Genomic DNA, 16,981 nt, shown 5'->3' with positions numbered 1-16,981 from the left:
CTGGGCCTGAGTTTTGGTGCAGTCTCCCCCCCAAAAGAGGGAGATTTAAATTGTCACTAAGTGGATCTACGTCAGTTCTGTTAGTTTGTCGTATATCTTCCAGCCACGTTCTGCCACTTACATTGGGTAGTATAATACACTGGGCCTGAGTTTTGTTGCAGTCTCCCCCCAAGAAAAGGGAGATTTAAATTGTCCCTAAGAGGATCTACATCAGTTCTGTTAGTTTTTCGTATATCGTCCAGCCACATTTTGCCACTTACATTGTGTAGTGTTATACACTGTGCCTGAGTTTTGTTGCAGTCTCCCCCCAAAAAAGGGAGATTTTAATTGGCACTAAGTGGATCTACGTCAGTTCTGTTTGTCGTATATCTTCCAGCCACGTTCTGCCACTTACATTGTGTAGTGTAATACACTGGGCCTGACTTTTGGTACAGTCTCCCCCCAAAAAAGGAAGATTTAAATTGGCACTAAGTGGATCTACGTCAGTTCTGTTAGTTTGTCATACATCTTCCAGCCACGTTCTGCCCCTTACATTGTGTAGTGTAATACACTGGGCCTGAGTTTTGGTGCAGTCTCCCCCCAAAAAAGGGAGATTTAAATTGGCACTAAGTGGATCTTCGTCAGCTCTGTTAGTTTGTCGTATATCTTCCAGCCACTTTCTGCCACTTACATTGTGTAGTGTTATACACTGGGCCTGAGTTTTGGTGCAGTCTCCCCCCCAAAAAAGGGAGATTTACATGCAATAAGTGGATCTACTTCAGTTCTGTTTGTCGTATATCTTCCAGCCACGTTCTGCCAATCACAGTACATTGTGTAGTGTAATACACTGGGTCTGAGTTTTGGTGCAGTCTCCCCCCCAAAAAAGGAGGATTTAAATTCGCACTATGTGGATCTACGTCAGTTCTGTTAGTTTGTAGTACATCTTCCAGCCATATTCTGCCACTTACATTGTGTAGTGTAATTATTATGACCTGGTGGTCAGGACAATAATGGACCTGGTGGTTAAGAGCACACGGTATGACCTGATAGTTACTGATAATAAAGGACGAGCTCTGGGACATGGGAACTCTGCTGACCGCAATCCCTCTGCGTCCTAGAGCTTCCAGCAAGCAAGACAACAATGAAAATAGCAAGCTGGACAGAAAATAGCAAACCAAAGAAATACAAGCTGAAACTTAGCTTCTGCTGGGAAGACAGGTCACAAGAACGATCCAGGAGTGAACTAGACCAATACTGGAACATTGACAGGTGGCCTGGAGCAAAGATCTAAGTGGAGTTAAATAGAGCAGCCAGCTAACGAATTAACCTCGTCACCTGTGGAAGGAAACTCAGAAACACCCACCAGAGGAAGTCCATGGACAGAACCAGCCGAAGTACCATTCATGACCACAGGAGGGAGCCCAACAACAGAATTCACAACAGTACCCCCCCTTGAGGAGGGGTCACTGAACCCTTACCAGAGCCCCCAGGCCGACCAGGATGAGCCAAATGAAAGGCACGAACCAGATCGGCAGCATGAACATCAGAGGCAAAAACCCAGGAAATATCTTCCTGACCATAACCCTTCCACTTGACCAGGTACTGGAGTTTCCGTCTCGAAACACGAGAATCCAAAATCTTCTCCACCACATACTCCAACTCCCCCTCAACCAACACCGGGGCAGGAGGATCAACGGATGGAACCACAGGCGCCACGTATCTCCGCAATAACGACCTATGGAACACATTATGGATAGCAAAAGAAGCAGGAAGGGCCAAACGAAATGACACAGGATTGATAACCTCAGAAATCTTATACGGACCAATGAAACGAGGCTTAAACTTAGGAGAGGAAACCTTCATAGGAACATAACGAGACGACAACCAAACCAAATCCCCAACACGAAGTCGGGGACCCACACAGCGCCGGCGGTTAGCGAAACATTGAGCCTTCTCCTGGGACAATGTCAAATTGTCCACAACATGAGTCCAAATCTGCTGCAACCTATCCACCACAATATCTACACCAGGACAGTCTGAAGACTCAACCTGCCCTGAAGAGAAACGAGGATGGAAACCAGAATTGCAGAAAAACGGCGAAACCAAAGTAGCCGAGCTGGCCCGATTATTAAGGGCGAACTCAGCCAACGGCAAAAAGGACACCCAATCATCCTGATCAGCAGAAACAAAGCATCTCAGATATGTTTCCAAAGTTTGATTAGTTCGTTCGGTTTGGCCATTTGTCTGAGGATGGAAAGCCGAGGAAAAAGACAAATCAATGCCAATCCTTGCACAAAAGGATCGCCAAAACCTCGAAACAAACTGGGAACCTCTGTCAGAAACGATGTTCTCCGGGATACCATGTAAACGAACCACATGCTGGAAAAATAATGGCACCAAATCAGAGGAGGAAGGCAATTTAGACAAAGGTACCAAATGGACCATCTTAGAAAAGCGATCACAAACCACCCAAATGACCGACATCTTTTGAGAGACGGGGAGATCCGAAATAAAATCCATAGAAATATGCGTCCATGGCCACTTCGGGACCGGCAAGGGCAAAAGCAACCCACTGGCACGAGAACAGCAGGGCTTAGCCCGAGCACAAGTCCCATAGGACTGCACAAAAGAACGCACATCCCGTGACAAAGACGGCCACCAAAAGGATCTAGCCACCAAATCTCTGGTACCAAAGATTCCAGGATGCCCAGCCAACACTGAACAATGAAGTTCAGAGATAACTCTACTAGTCCATCTATCAGAGACAAACAGTTTCTCCGCTGGGCAACGGTCAGGTCTATCAGCCTGAAATTTTTGCAGCACCCGCCGCAAATCAGGAGAGATGGCAGACAAAATTACCCCCTCTTTGAGAATACCCTCCGGCTCAGGAACACCCGGAGAGTCAGGCACAAAACTCCTTGACAGGGCATCAGCCTTCACATTCTTAGAGCCCGGAAGGTACGAAACCACAAAATCAAAACGGGAGAAAAATAACGACCATCGAGCCTGTCTCGGATTCAACAGTTTGGCAGACTCAAGATAAGTCAAATTCTTGTGATCTGTCAAGACCACCACGCGATGCTTGGCTCCTTCAAGCCAATGACGCCACTCCTCGAATGCCCACTTCATGGCCAACAACTCACGATTACCAACATCATAATTACGCTCAGCAGGTGAAAACTTTCTAGAAAAGAAAGCACATGGCTTCATCACCGAGCCATCAGAACTTCTTTGCGACAAAACAGCCCCTGCTCCAATCTCAGAAGCATCAACCTCAACCTGAAATGGGAGCGAAACATCTGGCTGGCACAACACAGGGGCAGAAGAAAAACGACGCTTCAACTCCTGAAAAGCCTCTACAGCTGCAGAAGACCAATTGACCACATCAACACCCTTCTTGGTCAAATCAGTCAACGGTATAGCAACAGTAGAAAAATTAGCGATGAAGCGCCGATAAAAATTAGCAAAGCCCAGGAACTTTTGCAGGCTCTTCACAGATGTCGGCTGAGTCCAATCGTAAATGGCCTGGACTTTAACAGCGTCCATCTCGATAGTAGAAGGGGAAAAATGAACCCCAAAAATGAAACCTTCTGAACTCCAAAGAGACACTTCGACCCCTTCACAAACAAGGAATTTGCACGAAGGACCTGGAACACCATTCTGACCTGCTTCACATGAGACTCCCAATCATCCGAAAAGACCAAAATATCATCCAAATACACAATCAGGAATTTATCCAGGTACTCTCGGAAGATGTCATGCATAAAGGACTGAAATACTGATGGAGCATTGGAAAGCCCGAATGGCATAACCAGGTACTCAAAATGGCCCTCGGGCGTATTAAATGCTGTTTTCGCAATCCCTATGAGGAGGTAGGGCACTGGCTTTGGGCTCATCAAATACATCCCGATAATCCGACAAAAACTCTGGAACTTCAGAAGGAGTGGAAGACGAAATAGACAAAAATGGAACATCACCATGTACCCCCTGGCAACCCCAGCTGGACACAGACATAGATTTCCAGTCCAATACTGGATTATGAACCTATAGCCATGGCAGCCCCAAAACGACCACATCTGGCAGATTATGCAACACCAGAAAGCGGATATCTTCCTGATGTGCAGGAGCCATGCACATGGTCAATTGGGTCCAGTACTGAGGCTTATTCTTGGCCAAAGGCGTAGCATCAATTCCTCTCAATGGAATAGGATACTGCAAGGGCTCCAAGAAAAAACCACAGCGCCTAGCATACTCCAAGTCCATCAAATTCAGGGCAGCGCCTGAATCCACAAATGCCATAACAGAATAGGATGACAAAGAGCAAATCAGAGTAACGGACAATAGAAATTTAGACTGTACCGTACCAATGGTGGCAGACATAGCGAACCGCTTAGTGCGCTTAGGACAATCGGAGATAGCATGAGTAGAATCACCACAGTAAAAACATAGCCCATTCCGACGTCTGTGTTCTTGCCGTTCAGCTCTGGTCAAAGTCCTATCACATTGCATAGGCTCAGGCCCATGCTCAGATAGTACCGCCAAATGGTGCACAGCTTTACGCTCACGCAAGCGTCGATCGATCTGAATGGCCAAGGACATAGACTCATTCAGACCAGCAGGCATGGGAAATCCCACCATGACATCCTTAAGGGCTTCAGAGAGACCCTTTCTGAAGATTGCTGCCAGGGCACATTCATTCCACTGAGTAAGCACAGACCACTTTCTAAACTTCTGACAATATATCTCCGCTTCATCCTGACCCTGACACAGAGCCAGCAAGATTTTCTCTGCCTGATCCACTGAATTAGGTTCGTCATAAAGCAATCCAAGCGCCAGGAAAAATGCATCAACATCACGCAATGCCGGATCTCCTGGCGCAAGGGAAAATGCCCAGTCTTGAGGGTCACCACGTAACAAAGAAATAATGATCTTTACTTGTTGAACAGGGTCACCTGAGGAGCAAGGTTTCAAGGCAAGAAACAATTTACAATTATTTTTGAAATTCAAGAACTTAGATCTATCACCAAAAAACAAATCAGGAATTGGAATCCTAGGCTCTGACATCGGATTCTGAACCACAAAATCTTGAATGTTTTGTACCCTTGTAGTGAGATTATCCATCCAAGAGGACAGACCTTAAATGTCCATGTTTACACCTGTGTCTTGAACCACCCAGAGGTAAAGGGGAAAAGAGAGACAAAACACACTGCAAAGAAAAAAAAATGGACTCAGAACTTCTCTTATCCCTCTATTGAGATGCATTAGTACTTTGGGCCACCTGTACTGTTATGACCTGGTGGTCAGGACAATAATGGACTTGGTGGTTAAGAGCACACGGAATGACCTGATAGTTACTGATATTAAAGGACGAGCTCTGGGACAGAATTCACAACATGTAATACACTACACCTGAGTTTTGTTGCAGTCTCCCCCCCCAAAAAGGGAGATTTAAATTGGCACTAAGTGGATCTATGTCAGTTCTGTTAGTTTGTTGTATATCTTCCAGCCACGTTCTGCCACTTACATTGTGTAGTGTAATATACTGGGCCTGAGTTTTGGTGCAGTCTCCCCCCCAAAAAAGGGAGATTTAAATTAGCACTAAGTGGATCTACTTCAGTTCTGCTTGTCGTATATCTTCCAGCCACGTTCTGCCACTTACATTGAGTAGTGTAATACACTGGGCCTGAGTTTTGTTGCAGTCTCCCCCCCAAAAAAGGGAGATTTAAATTGGCACTAAATGGATCTACTTCAGTTCTGCTTGTCGTATATCTTCCAGTCATGTTCTGCCACTTACTTTGTGTAGTGTAATACACTGGGCCTGAGTTTTGTTGCAGTCTCCCCCCAAAAAAGGGAGATTTAAATTCTCAACAAGTTTCTATACACTTTCGATCTTGTTTCACAGTACCATATAACGGTTGTTATTTTGGTTAGATTTTTCCAAAAATGAGGAAGTCTGGTGGAAAAGGCCGTGGGCGGTCGTTGCCAGCTGGTACTGATGGTGGTGGTGGTGGAGCATCTGGTGGTAGTGGGAAAAGCGAAATAGCACCAAAGACTCGAGGTGTTGAGCCAGCGTCATCGTCTGGCTACACAAGGCCTCGAAAGCAACCGTATCTAGGAGTATGAAAACATCTTTTAAAGCCAGAGCAGCAGGAAAAAGTTTTGGCTTTCCTTGCTGACTCAGCCTCAAGCTCTTTCGCCTCCTCTTCTGAAAGTTCTAAATATAAACGAAGCGAGTTGTCAGTGGATGCTCCCGGTCAGGAACAAGTCGCTTCCTTGTGTCCTTCACCCAAACCAAAAGTGAAGGATGCGGCAGGCGACACTACAGTTTACTCCATGGAGCTCTTTACACATACCGTGCCTGGGTTAGAGAGGGAAATTGTTAAAAGCCCATTACAAGATGAATCGGACATGGAGTGCACAGATGCACAGCCACAGCTAGATTATTATGCTGTTCCATTGACTCAGATCACTACATTGCCCTTGCTGTGTACTGAGCCAGAATCTGACCCTGATGAGACTATGGTGCCCCGTCCTGAACACTATAGCACCTTACACGGTGACACAGAGGAAGGTGCACATGAAATTGAAGAGGAGGTGATAGATGAAACAACTATCCTACCAATTATTTGAAAGGGGAGTATATGACTAGGCCAACCAAAAAAGAAAAAAAACCTACCCCTAAAAGCATCAATCTTTATTATAAATTCCGTACAATGCCACTATATATACAGTAAGAATCAAAAACACATCCCTATAGGGACCACCAGGGAATAGAGGTACACCTAGTTCAACGTACCCTCTATATAGATTGATAATAGTGCCCGAAAAAAAAAAAAAAAAATTATCAAAAGTGAAGCAATCAAAAACCAGAAAAAAGAGAAATTCCTTGGATACAATATGCCACTACTAGCCCTAGTTGGCCCTAGAATATGTTATCCTTCCTAACAGCGGAGGTTGGCACCCTATAATGCGATGTGGCACCCCCACTCCACAGCGGCTCTCCCTTCTATCCCTGGATAGTCCCTAAAAACTAGAAAACGCAGACAACACAGTTATGGATCAATGTAGATCCATAATAACCCCAAATAAATACACCTCTATATGTTCCTCACACTAGACTACCATTTTTCTATCCAGGAGTATTTTCAGTGGTTATATAATGGAGTCTTAACATATCATGGAGTCTTAACTAGATATATACATGCGAACCAGCACATCAGTCTCTAGATCTCCAATAGAGTCTTTGAATGCAGATCCTGACTGCAATAGGCTGTACTGACTCTATGCTGTCCTACTAATGGTGCGGGTAAATATGTAAGTAAATACACAAGAAAACAATACTCATGTAAGGACAGCTGACTGTATGATATATATACACAGACATCTGCTCATACAAAAAATATATGAAAAAACACAACCACAGTAGATCAGAGTGACCTTAATAGATACACTCTTAGTATTCACATGACTCCACGGATGGTCGGAACATATTTAAATAAAGTGCTTCATGTGCTGCATCAATAGCATATAATCTTTATAACTCATCAATGTCACTTAGCTCATTGTTGCTAGGCTTTCCCTTCCGACAGCCATGCTGATGCATCGGCTCACATACTGTCCCGACGCGTTTCTCCCCCGCACTGTCATGAACGGGAGTTCATCAGGGGACCTCAAAAATTGTCAGTCCTTAATAGGCCATAGAGCTGAAGACAGACGAGATAGTCCTGTCTGGTAAAAGTCTGTGCCGAGCGCTTTACTAACCTCCCTCTTATAAGGTGGGATACTCCAATCTCCACCCACCTTCATTAGCCTAAGCGTCCTCTCCTGCCGGACTCCACTAAGCACATGTTGTGCTGTGTCCGGAAGACTGTGCTGCCATTATTGATGATGTCACGCGCATTCAGTGGAACGCAGATGCCCTCCAGCTCCAGGGGCATGCGCTGCCATTAATAATGATGTCACGCGTATTCAGTGGAATGCAAAATGCGCTCCACCTAGTGCGCAGCCGTCTCCCGGAGTCGAACGCCTTACTAGCTGCTCCCGCCTCCTGCTCTATTGCGCAGGTGCACGAGCCCTCATATCTCTCCATATGTTTTATTACGCTCCGATAACTACATTGGCGCCTCCAAACCAATACCAATGTTCTACCACCGATATGGCTGCATAATTAACTATTAATGCGCAATATGTAATAGAGAGAGGTAGTGAATAAGCACTCATTAAGTGGAAGTATTTTAGATGCACTATTTCACCATGCATCTTGTGCCAGCATAATAGCCTTTAAACACTCTAATATATACTAGACACCCACTTAAAAACGGATGCGAGCCAAGGGTCATTCTACCAACTGGCAATACTCAAAAAAACCTAATAGGTATCCGGCTATATTGTTTTCTTGCATGGGAAATATATATTGTAACCTTTAAACGACAAGAAATATCCACTCATCGCGACATTTTACGCAAATCCGAAGATACACAAGGGATACCCTCCCTTAAAAGGGAGGCCAATAGTATCGGGCATTGATGCGTTATGCCAGAACAGCAGTGTGTATCTTGACCAAGTCCTGAGAAATTTTGTAACGGCCCTCCCATCACATATTAGGGATACCACGGATCTTCTTAACAAGCTGGATTGCATCAATGTTGACCCAGATACTATACTAGCGTCAATTGATGTTGAAGCATTGTATTCCAGTATACCTCACGAACAGGGCATTATGGTGGCCAGGTATTAATTGAGCACCAGAAGCAGCCAGTTTACATCACATAATGAGTTTATATTAGACTTATTACAGTTCGTCCTTAGGCACAATTTTTTCCTGTTTGGGGGGAGGTACTACCACCAGCTCAGGGGCACGGCTATGGGTAGCCCTTGTGCACCCACATACGCCAATCTGCTCCTGGGCTGGTGGGAAGATACCGTGGTATTCAAGGACGGGGATGTCATCTGGGGCCCCAACATTCAATTTTGGGGCCGCTATATAGATGACATCCTCGTCCTTTGGACGGGTAGCAATGATGAATTTGCCACTTTTGTCGGACACCTCAATGAGAATGATTTGGGCCTTAAGTTTACGTATGAGATAGGGGGCGAGAGAATTGCCTTTCTTGATGTATTAATCTCTATACAAGCGGATGGTTCACTGAAAACATCGATCTTTCGCAAACCGACGGCCACTATCAGCCTTTTGAGGTGGGAGAGTCATCATCCTGTCCCCCAGAAACAAGGTATCCCTAAGGGCCAGTTCCTTCAGCTCAGAAGGAACTGTTCAGGGACGGCTGACTTTTGTGAAAAGGCGAAGGATCTTACTGATACAGTTAGGTCCATATATATTTGGACAGAGACAACATTTTTCTAATTTTGGTTATAGACATTACCACAATGAATTTTAAACAAAACAATTCAGATGCAGTTGAAGTTCAGACTTTCAGCTTTCATTTGAGGGTATCCACATTAAAATTGGATGAAGGGTTTAGGAGTTTCAGCTCCTTAACATGTGCCACCCTGTTTTTAAAGGGACCAAAAGTAATTGGACAGATTCAACAATTTTAAGTAAAATGTACATTTTTAGTACTTGGTTGAAAACCCTTTGTTGGCAATGACTGCCTGAAGTCTTGACCTCATGGACATCACCAGACGCTGTGTTTCCTCCTTTTTGATGCTCTGCCAGGCCTTTACTGCGGTGGTTTTCAGTTGCTGTTTGTTTGTGGGCCTTTCTGTCTGGAGTTTAGTCTTTAACAAGTGAAATGCATGCTCAATTGGGTTGAGATCAGGTGACTGACTTGGCCATTCAAGAATATTCCACTTCTTTGCTTTAAAAAACTCCTGGGTTGCTTTGGCTTTATGTTTTGGGTTATTGTTCATCTGTAGTATGAAAGGACGACCAATCAGTTTGGCTGCATTTGGCTGGATATGAGCACACAGTGTGGCTCTGAATACCTCAGAATTCATTCGGCTGCTTCTGTCCTGTGTCACATCATCAATAAACACTAGTGACCCAGTGCCACTGGCAGCCATGCATGCCCAAGCCATCACACTGCCTCTGCCGTGTTTTACAGATGATGTGGTATGCTTTGGATCATGAGCTGTACCATGCCTTCGCCATACTTTTCTCTTTCCATCATTCTGGTAGAGGTTGATCTTGGTTTCATCTGTCCAAAGAATGTTTTTCCAGAACTGTGCTGGCTTTTTTAGATGTTTTTTAGCAAAGTCCAGTCTAGCCTTTTTATTCTTGATGCTTATGAGTGGCTTGCACCTTGCAGTGAACCCTCTGTATTTACTTTCATGTAGTTTTATCTTTATGGTAGATTGGGATATTGATACGCCTACCTCCTGGAGAGTGTTGGTCACTTGGTTGGCTGTTGGGAAGGGGTTTCTCTTCACCATGGAGATTATTCTGCGATCATCCACCACTGTTGTCTTCCGTGGGCGCTCAGGTCTTTTTGCATTGATGAGTTCACCAGTGCTTTCTTTCTTTCTCAGGATGTACCAAACTGTAGATTTTGCCACTGCTAATATTGTAGCAATTTATCGGATGGGTTTTTTCTGTTTTCGCAGCTTAAGGATGGCTTGTTTCACCTGCATGGAGAGCTCCTTTGACTGCATATTTACTTCACAGCAAAACCTTCCAAATGCAAGCACCACACCTCAAATCAACTCCAGGCCTTTTATCTGCTTAATTGAGAATGACATAATGAAGGGATTGCCCACACCTGTCCATGAAATAGCCTTGGAGTCAATTGTCCAATTACTTTTGGTCCCTTTAAAAATAGGGTGGCACATGTTAAGGAGCGGAAACTCTCAAACCCTTCATCCAATTTGAATGTGGATACCCTCAAATGAAAGCTGAAAGTCTGATCTTCAACTGCATCTGAATTTTTTTTTGTTTAAAATTCATTGTGGTAATATCTATAACCAAAATTAGAAAAATGTTGTCTCTGTCCAAATATATATGGCCCTAACTGTAGATTTAGAGATTGAGGCTACCCAGGGCCAGTGATTAAAAGAGCATATCATCATGCGCTCAGGACTGATAGGACATCCCTCTTGGCGACGAAAAAAGTACAGGGTGCAGAGACTCTTACGAGATTAATAGGCATTTTTGATGACCAAAACCCTAAGGTTATGCATATACTTAGAAAGCATTGGAATGTGCTGAGAAGTGACCCGGACATTGCAAAATGGATTACACCCAAACCGTCGGTGACCTTCAGGAGAGGGAAATCTATAAAAGATCAGGTGGTCAATAGCCACTATGTCCCCTGTTATGAATAGGTAATTCAGAACCACAATGGACCTTGAAGTTCAGAGCACACAAGTGACCTGACAAAAACCACAAAACATAGGACGAGCTCTGAGACGTGGGAACTCTGCTGACCGCAATCCCTAAACCTATCAAACCACACCAGAGGTAGCCGTGGATTGCGCCTAACGCTCCCTATGCAACTCGGCACAGCCTGAGAAACTAGCTAGCCTGAAGATAGAAAAATAAGCCTACCTTGCCTCAGAGAAATTCCCCAAAGGAAAAGGCAGCCCCCCACATATAATGACTGTGAGTTAAGATGAAAATACAAACACAGAGATGAAATAGATTTAGCAAAGTGAGGCCCGACTTACTGAATAGACCGAGGATAGGAAAGATAGCTTTGCGGTCAACACAAAAACCTACAAACAACCACGCAGAGGGGCAAAAAGACCCTCCGCACCGACTAACGGTACGGAGGTGCTCCCTCTGCGTCTCAGAGCTTCCAGCAAGCAAGCAAAACCAAAAAAGCCAGCTGGACAGAAAATATAGCAACAAAAGTAACTCAAGCAGAACTTAGCTTATGCTGAGCAGACAGGCCACAAGAACGATCCAGGAGGAAGCAAGACCAATACTAGAACATTGACTGGAGGCCAGGAAAAAAGCACTAGGTGGAGTTAAATAGAGCAGCACCTAACGACTTAACCTCATCACCTGAGGAAGGAAACTCAGAAGCCGCAGTACCACTCGTGACCACAGGAGGGAGCTTGATCACAGAATTCACAACAGTACCCCCCTTGAGGAGGGGTCACCGAACCCTCACCAGAGCCCCCAGGCCGACCAGGATGAGCCATATGAAAGACACGAACAAGATCGGCAGCATGGACATCAGAGGCAAAGACCCAGGAATTATCTTCCTGACCATAACCCTTCCACTTAACCAGGTACTGGAGTTTCCGTCTCGAAACATGAGAATCCAAAATCTTCTCCACTATATACTCCAACTCCCCCTCCACCAAAACCGGGGCAGGAGGATCAACAGATGGAACCACAGGCGCCACGTATCTCCGCAACAATGACCTATGGAATACGTTATGGATGGAAAAAGAATCTGGAAGGGTCAAACGAAAAGACACAGGATTAAGAACCTCAGAAATCCCATATGGACCAATGAAACGAGGCTTAAACTTAAGAGAGGAAACCTTCATAGGAATATAACGAGATGACAACCAAACCAAATCCCCAACACGAAGTCGGGGACCCACACAGCGTCTGCGATTAGCGAAACGTTGAGCCTTCTCCTGGGACAAGGTCAAATTGTCCACTACATGAGTCCAAATCCGCTGCAACCTGTCCACCACAGTATCCACACCAGGACAGTCCGAAGACTCAACCTGCCCTGAAGAGAAACGAGGATGGAACCCAGAATTGCAGAAAAACGGTGAAACCAAGGTAGCCGAGCTGGCCCGATTATTTTGAGCGAACTCAGCCAACGGCAAAAAGGACACCCAATCATCCTGATCAGCAGAAACAAAACATCTCAGATATGTTTCCAAGGTCTGATTGGTTCGTTCAGTCTGGCCATTTGTCTGAGGATGGAAAGCCGAGGAAAAAGACAAATCAATGCCCATCCTAGCACAAAAGGCTCGCCAAAACCTTGAAACAAACTGGGAACCTCTGTCAGAAACGATGTTCTCTGGAATGCCATGTAAACGAACCACATGCTGGAAGAACAATGGCACCAAATCAGAGGAGGAAGGTAATTTAGACAAGGGCACCAAATGGATCATCTTAGAGAAGCGATCACAAACTACCCAAATGACCGACAATTTTTGAGAGACGGGGAGATCCGAAATAAAATCCATAGAGATATGTGTCCAAGGCCTCTTCGGGATCGGCAAGGGCAAAAGCAACCCACTGGCACGAAAACAGCAGGGCTTAGCCCGAGCACAAATCCCACAGGACTGCACAAAAGAACGCACATCCCGTGACAGAGACGGCCACCAAAAGGATCTAGCCACCAAATCTCTGGTACCAAAGATTCCAGGATGACCAGCCAACACCGAACAATGAACCTCAGAGATAACTTTATTCGTCCACCTATCAGGGACAAACAGTCTCTCTGCTGGGCAACGATCAGGTTTATTAGCCTGAAATTTTTGCAGCACCCGCCGCAAATCAGGGGAGATGGCAGACACAATTACTCCCTCTTTGAGAATACCCGCCGGCTCAGGCAAACCCGGAGAGTCGGGCACAAAACTCCTAGACAGGGCATCCGCCTTCACATTTTTAGAGCCCGGAAGGTACGAAACCACAAAGTCAAAACGGGAGAAAAACAGCGACCAACGAGCCTGTCTAGGATTCAACCGTTTGGCAGACTCAAGATAAGTCAAGTTCTTGTGATCAGTCAAGACCACCACGCGATGCTTAGCTCCTTCAAGCCAATGACGCCACTCCTCGAATGCCCACTTCATGGCCAGCAACTCTCGATTGCCAACATCATAATTTCGCTCAGCAGGTGAAAACTTCCTGGAAAAGAAGGCGCATGGCTTCATCACCGAGCAATCAGCACCTCTTTGCGACAAAACAGCCCCCGCTCCAATTTCAGAAGCATCAACCTCAACCTGGAACGGAAGCGAAACATCTGGTTGACACAACACAGGGGCAGAAGAAAAACGACGCTTTAACTCCTGAAAAGCTTCCACAGCAGCAGAAGACCAATTGACCACATCAGCACCCTTCTTGGTCAAATCGGTCAATGGTTTAGCAATACTAGAACAATTACAGATGAAGCGACGATAAAAATTAGCAAAGCCAAGGAACTTTTGCAGACTCTTCAGAGATGTCGGCTGAGTCCAATCATAAATGGCCTGGACCTTAACAGGGTCCAACTCGATGGTAGAAGGGGAAAAAATGAACCCCAAAAATGAAACCTTCTGAACACCAAAGAGACACTTTGATCCCTTCACAAACAAAGAATTAGCACGCAGGACCTGGAACACCATTCTGACCTGCTTCACATGAGACTCCCAATCATCCGAGAAGACCAAAATATCATCCAAGTATACAATCAGGAATTTATCCAGGTACTCTCGGAAGATGTCATGCATAAAGGACTGAAATACTGATGGAGCATTGGCAAGTCCGAATGGCATAACTAGGTACTCAAAATGGCCCTCGGGCGTATTAAATGCAGTTTTCCATTCATCGCCCCGTTTAATACGCACAAGATTATATGCACCACGAAGATCTATCTTGGTGAACCAACTAGCCCCCTTAATCCGAGCAAACAAATGAGATAGCAGCGGCAAGGGGTACTGAAATTTGACCGTGATTTTATTTAGAAGGCGGTAATCAATACAAGGTCTCAGCGAACCATCCTTCATGGCCACAAAAAAGAACCCTGCTCCCAATGGCGATGACGACGGCCGAATTTGACCCTTCTCCAAGGATTCTTTTACGTAACTCCGCATAGCGGCGTGCTCAGGTACAGATAAATTAAACAGTCGACCCTTAGTAAACTTACTACCAGGAATCAACTCCATAGCACAATCACAATCCCTATGCGGAGGTAGGGCATTGGACTTGGGCTCATCGAATACATCCCGGTAATCAGACAAGAACTCTGGGACCTCAGAAGGGGTGGATGATGAGATAGACAGAAATGGAACATCACCATGTACCCCCTGACAACCCCAGCTGGACACAGACATTGATTTCCAATCTAATACTGGGTTATGGACTTGTAGCCATGGCAACCCCAACACGACCACATCATGCAGATTTTGCAACACCAGAAAGCGAATATCCTCCTGGTGCGCAGGAGCCATGCACATGGTCAGCTGGGTCCAATACTGAGGCTTATTCTTGGAAAAAGGCGTAGCATCAATTCCTCTCAATGAAATAAGACACTGCAAGGGCTCCAAGACAAACCCACAGCGCCTAGCAAACTCCAAGTCCATCAAATTCAGGGCAGCGCCTGAATCCACAAATACCATGACAGAATAGGAAGACAAAGAGCAGATCAAAGTAACGGACAAAAGAAATTTCGACTGTACCGTACCAATGGTGGCAGACTTAGCGAACCGCTTAGTGCGCTTAGGACAATCGGAGATAGCATGAGTGGAATCACCACAGTAGAAACACAGCCCATTCTGACGTCTGTGTTCTTGCCTTTCAGCTCTGGTCAAAGTCCTATCGCACTGCATAGCCTCAGGTTTATGCTCAGATAATACCGCCAAATGGTGCACAGATTTACGCTCACGCAAGCGTCGACCGATCTGAATGGCCAAAGACATAGACTCATTCAGACCAGCAGGCATAGGAAATCCCACCATGACATCCTTAAGGGCTTCAGAGAGACCCTTTCTGAAGATTGCTGCCAAAGCACATTCATTCCATTGAGTGAGCACAGACCACTTTCTAAACTTCTGACAATAAATCTCTATCTCATCCTGACCCTGACACAGAGCCAGCAAATTTTTCTCTGCCTGATCCACTGAATTAGGTTCATCGTACAGTAATCCGAGCACCAGAAAAAACGCATCAATATTACATAATACAAGATCTCCTGGCGCAAGGGAAAATGCCCAGTCTTGAGGGTCGCCACGTAATAAAGAAATAATGATCTTAACTTGTTGAACTGGGTCACCAGAGGAGCGAGGTTTCAACGCCAGAAACAGTTTGCAATTATTTTTGAAACTCAGAAATTTAGCTCTATCTCCAGAAAACAAATCAGGAATAGGAATTCTTGGTTCTAACATAGAATTCTGAGCCACAAAGTCTTGAATATTTTGTACTCTTGCAGTGAGAAAATCCACACATGAAGACAGACCTTTAATGTCCATCACCACACCTGTGTCCTGAACCACCCAAATGTCTAGGGGAAAAAAAAGGCAAAACACAGTGCAAAGAAAAAAAAATGGTCTCAGAACTTCTTTTTTCCCTCTATTGAGAAGCATAGTACTTTGGGCCTCCAGTACTGTTATGAATAGGTAATTCAGAACCACAATGGACCTTGAAGTTCAGAGCACACAAGTGACCTGACAAAAAACACAAAACATAGGACGAGCTCTGAGACGTGGGAACTCTGCTGACCGCAATCCCTAAACCTATCAAACCACACTAGAGGTAGCCGTGGATTGCGCCTAACGCTCCCTATGCAACTCGGCACAGCCTGAGAAACTAGCTAGCCTGAAGATAGAAAAATAAGCCTACCTTGCCTCAGAGAAATTCCCCAAAGGAAAAGGCAGCCCCCCACATATAATGACTGTGAGTTAAGATGAAAATACAAACACAGAGATGAAATAGATTTAGCAAAGTGAGGCCCGACTTACTGAATAGAACGAGGATAGGAAAGATAGCTTTGCGGTCAACACAAAAACCTACAAACAACCACGCAGAGGGGCAAAAAGACCCTCCGCACCGACTAACGGTACGGAGGTGCTCCCTCTGCGTCTCAGAGCTTCCAGCAAGCAAGCAAAACCAAAAAAGCCAGCTGGACAGAAAATATAGCAACAAAAGTAACACAAGCAGAACTTAGCTTATGCTGAGCAGACAGGCCACAGGAACGATTCAGGAGGAAGCAAGACCAATACTAGAACATTGACTGGAGGCCAGGATAAAAGCACTAGGTGGAGTTAAATAGAGCAGCACCTAACGACTTAACCTCATCACCTGAGGATGGAAACTCAGAAGCCGCAGTACCACTCGTGACCACAGGAGGGAGCTTGATCACAGAATTCACAACAGTCCCCC

This window comes from Ranitomeya imitator, chromosome 4 (genome assembly GCF_032444005.1).
Source record: "Ranitomeya imitator isolate aRanImi1 chromosome 4, aRanImi1.pri, whole genome shotgun sequence".
In the NCBI taxonomy this organism is placed as follows: Eukaryota; Metazoa; Chordata; class Amphibia; order Anura; family Dendrobatidae; genus Ranitomeya; species Ranitomeya imitator.
This window is presented reverse-complemented; position numbering follows the sequence as displayed.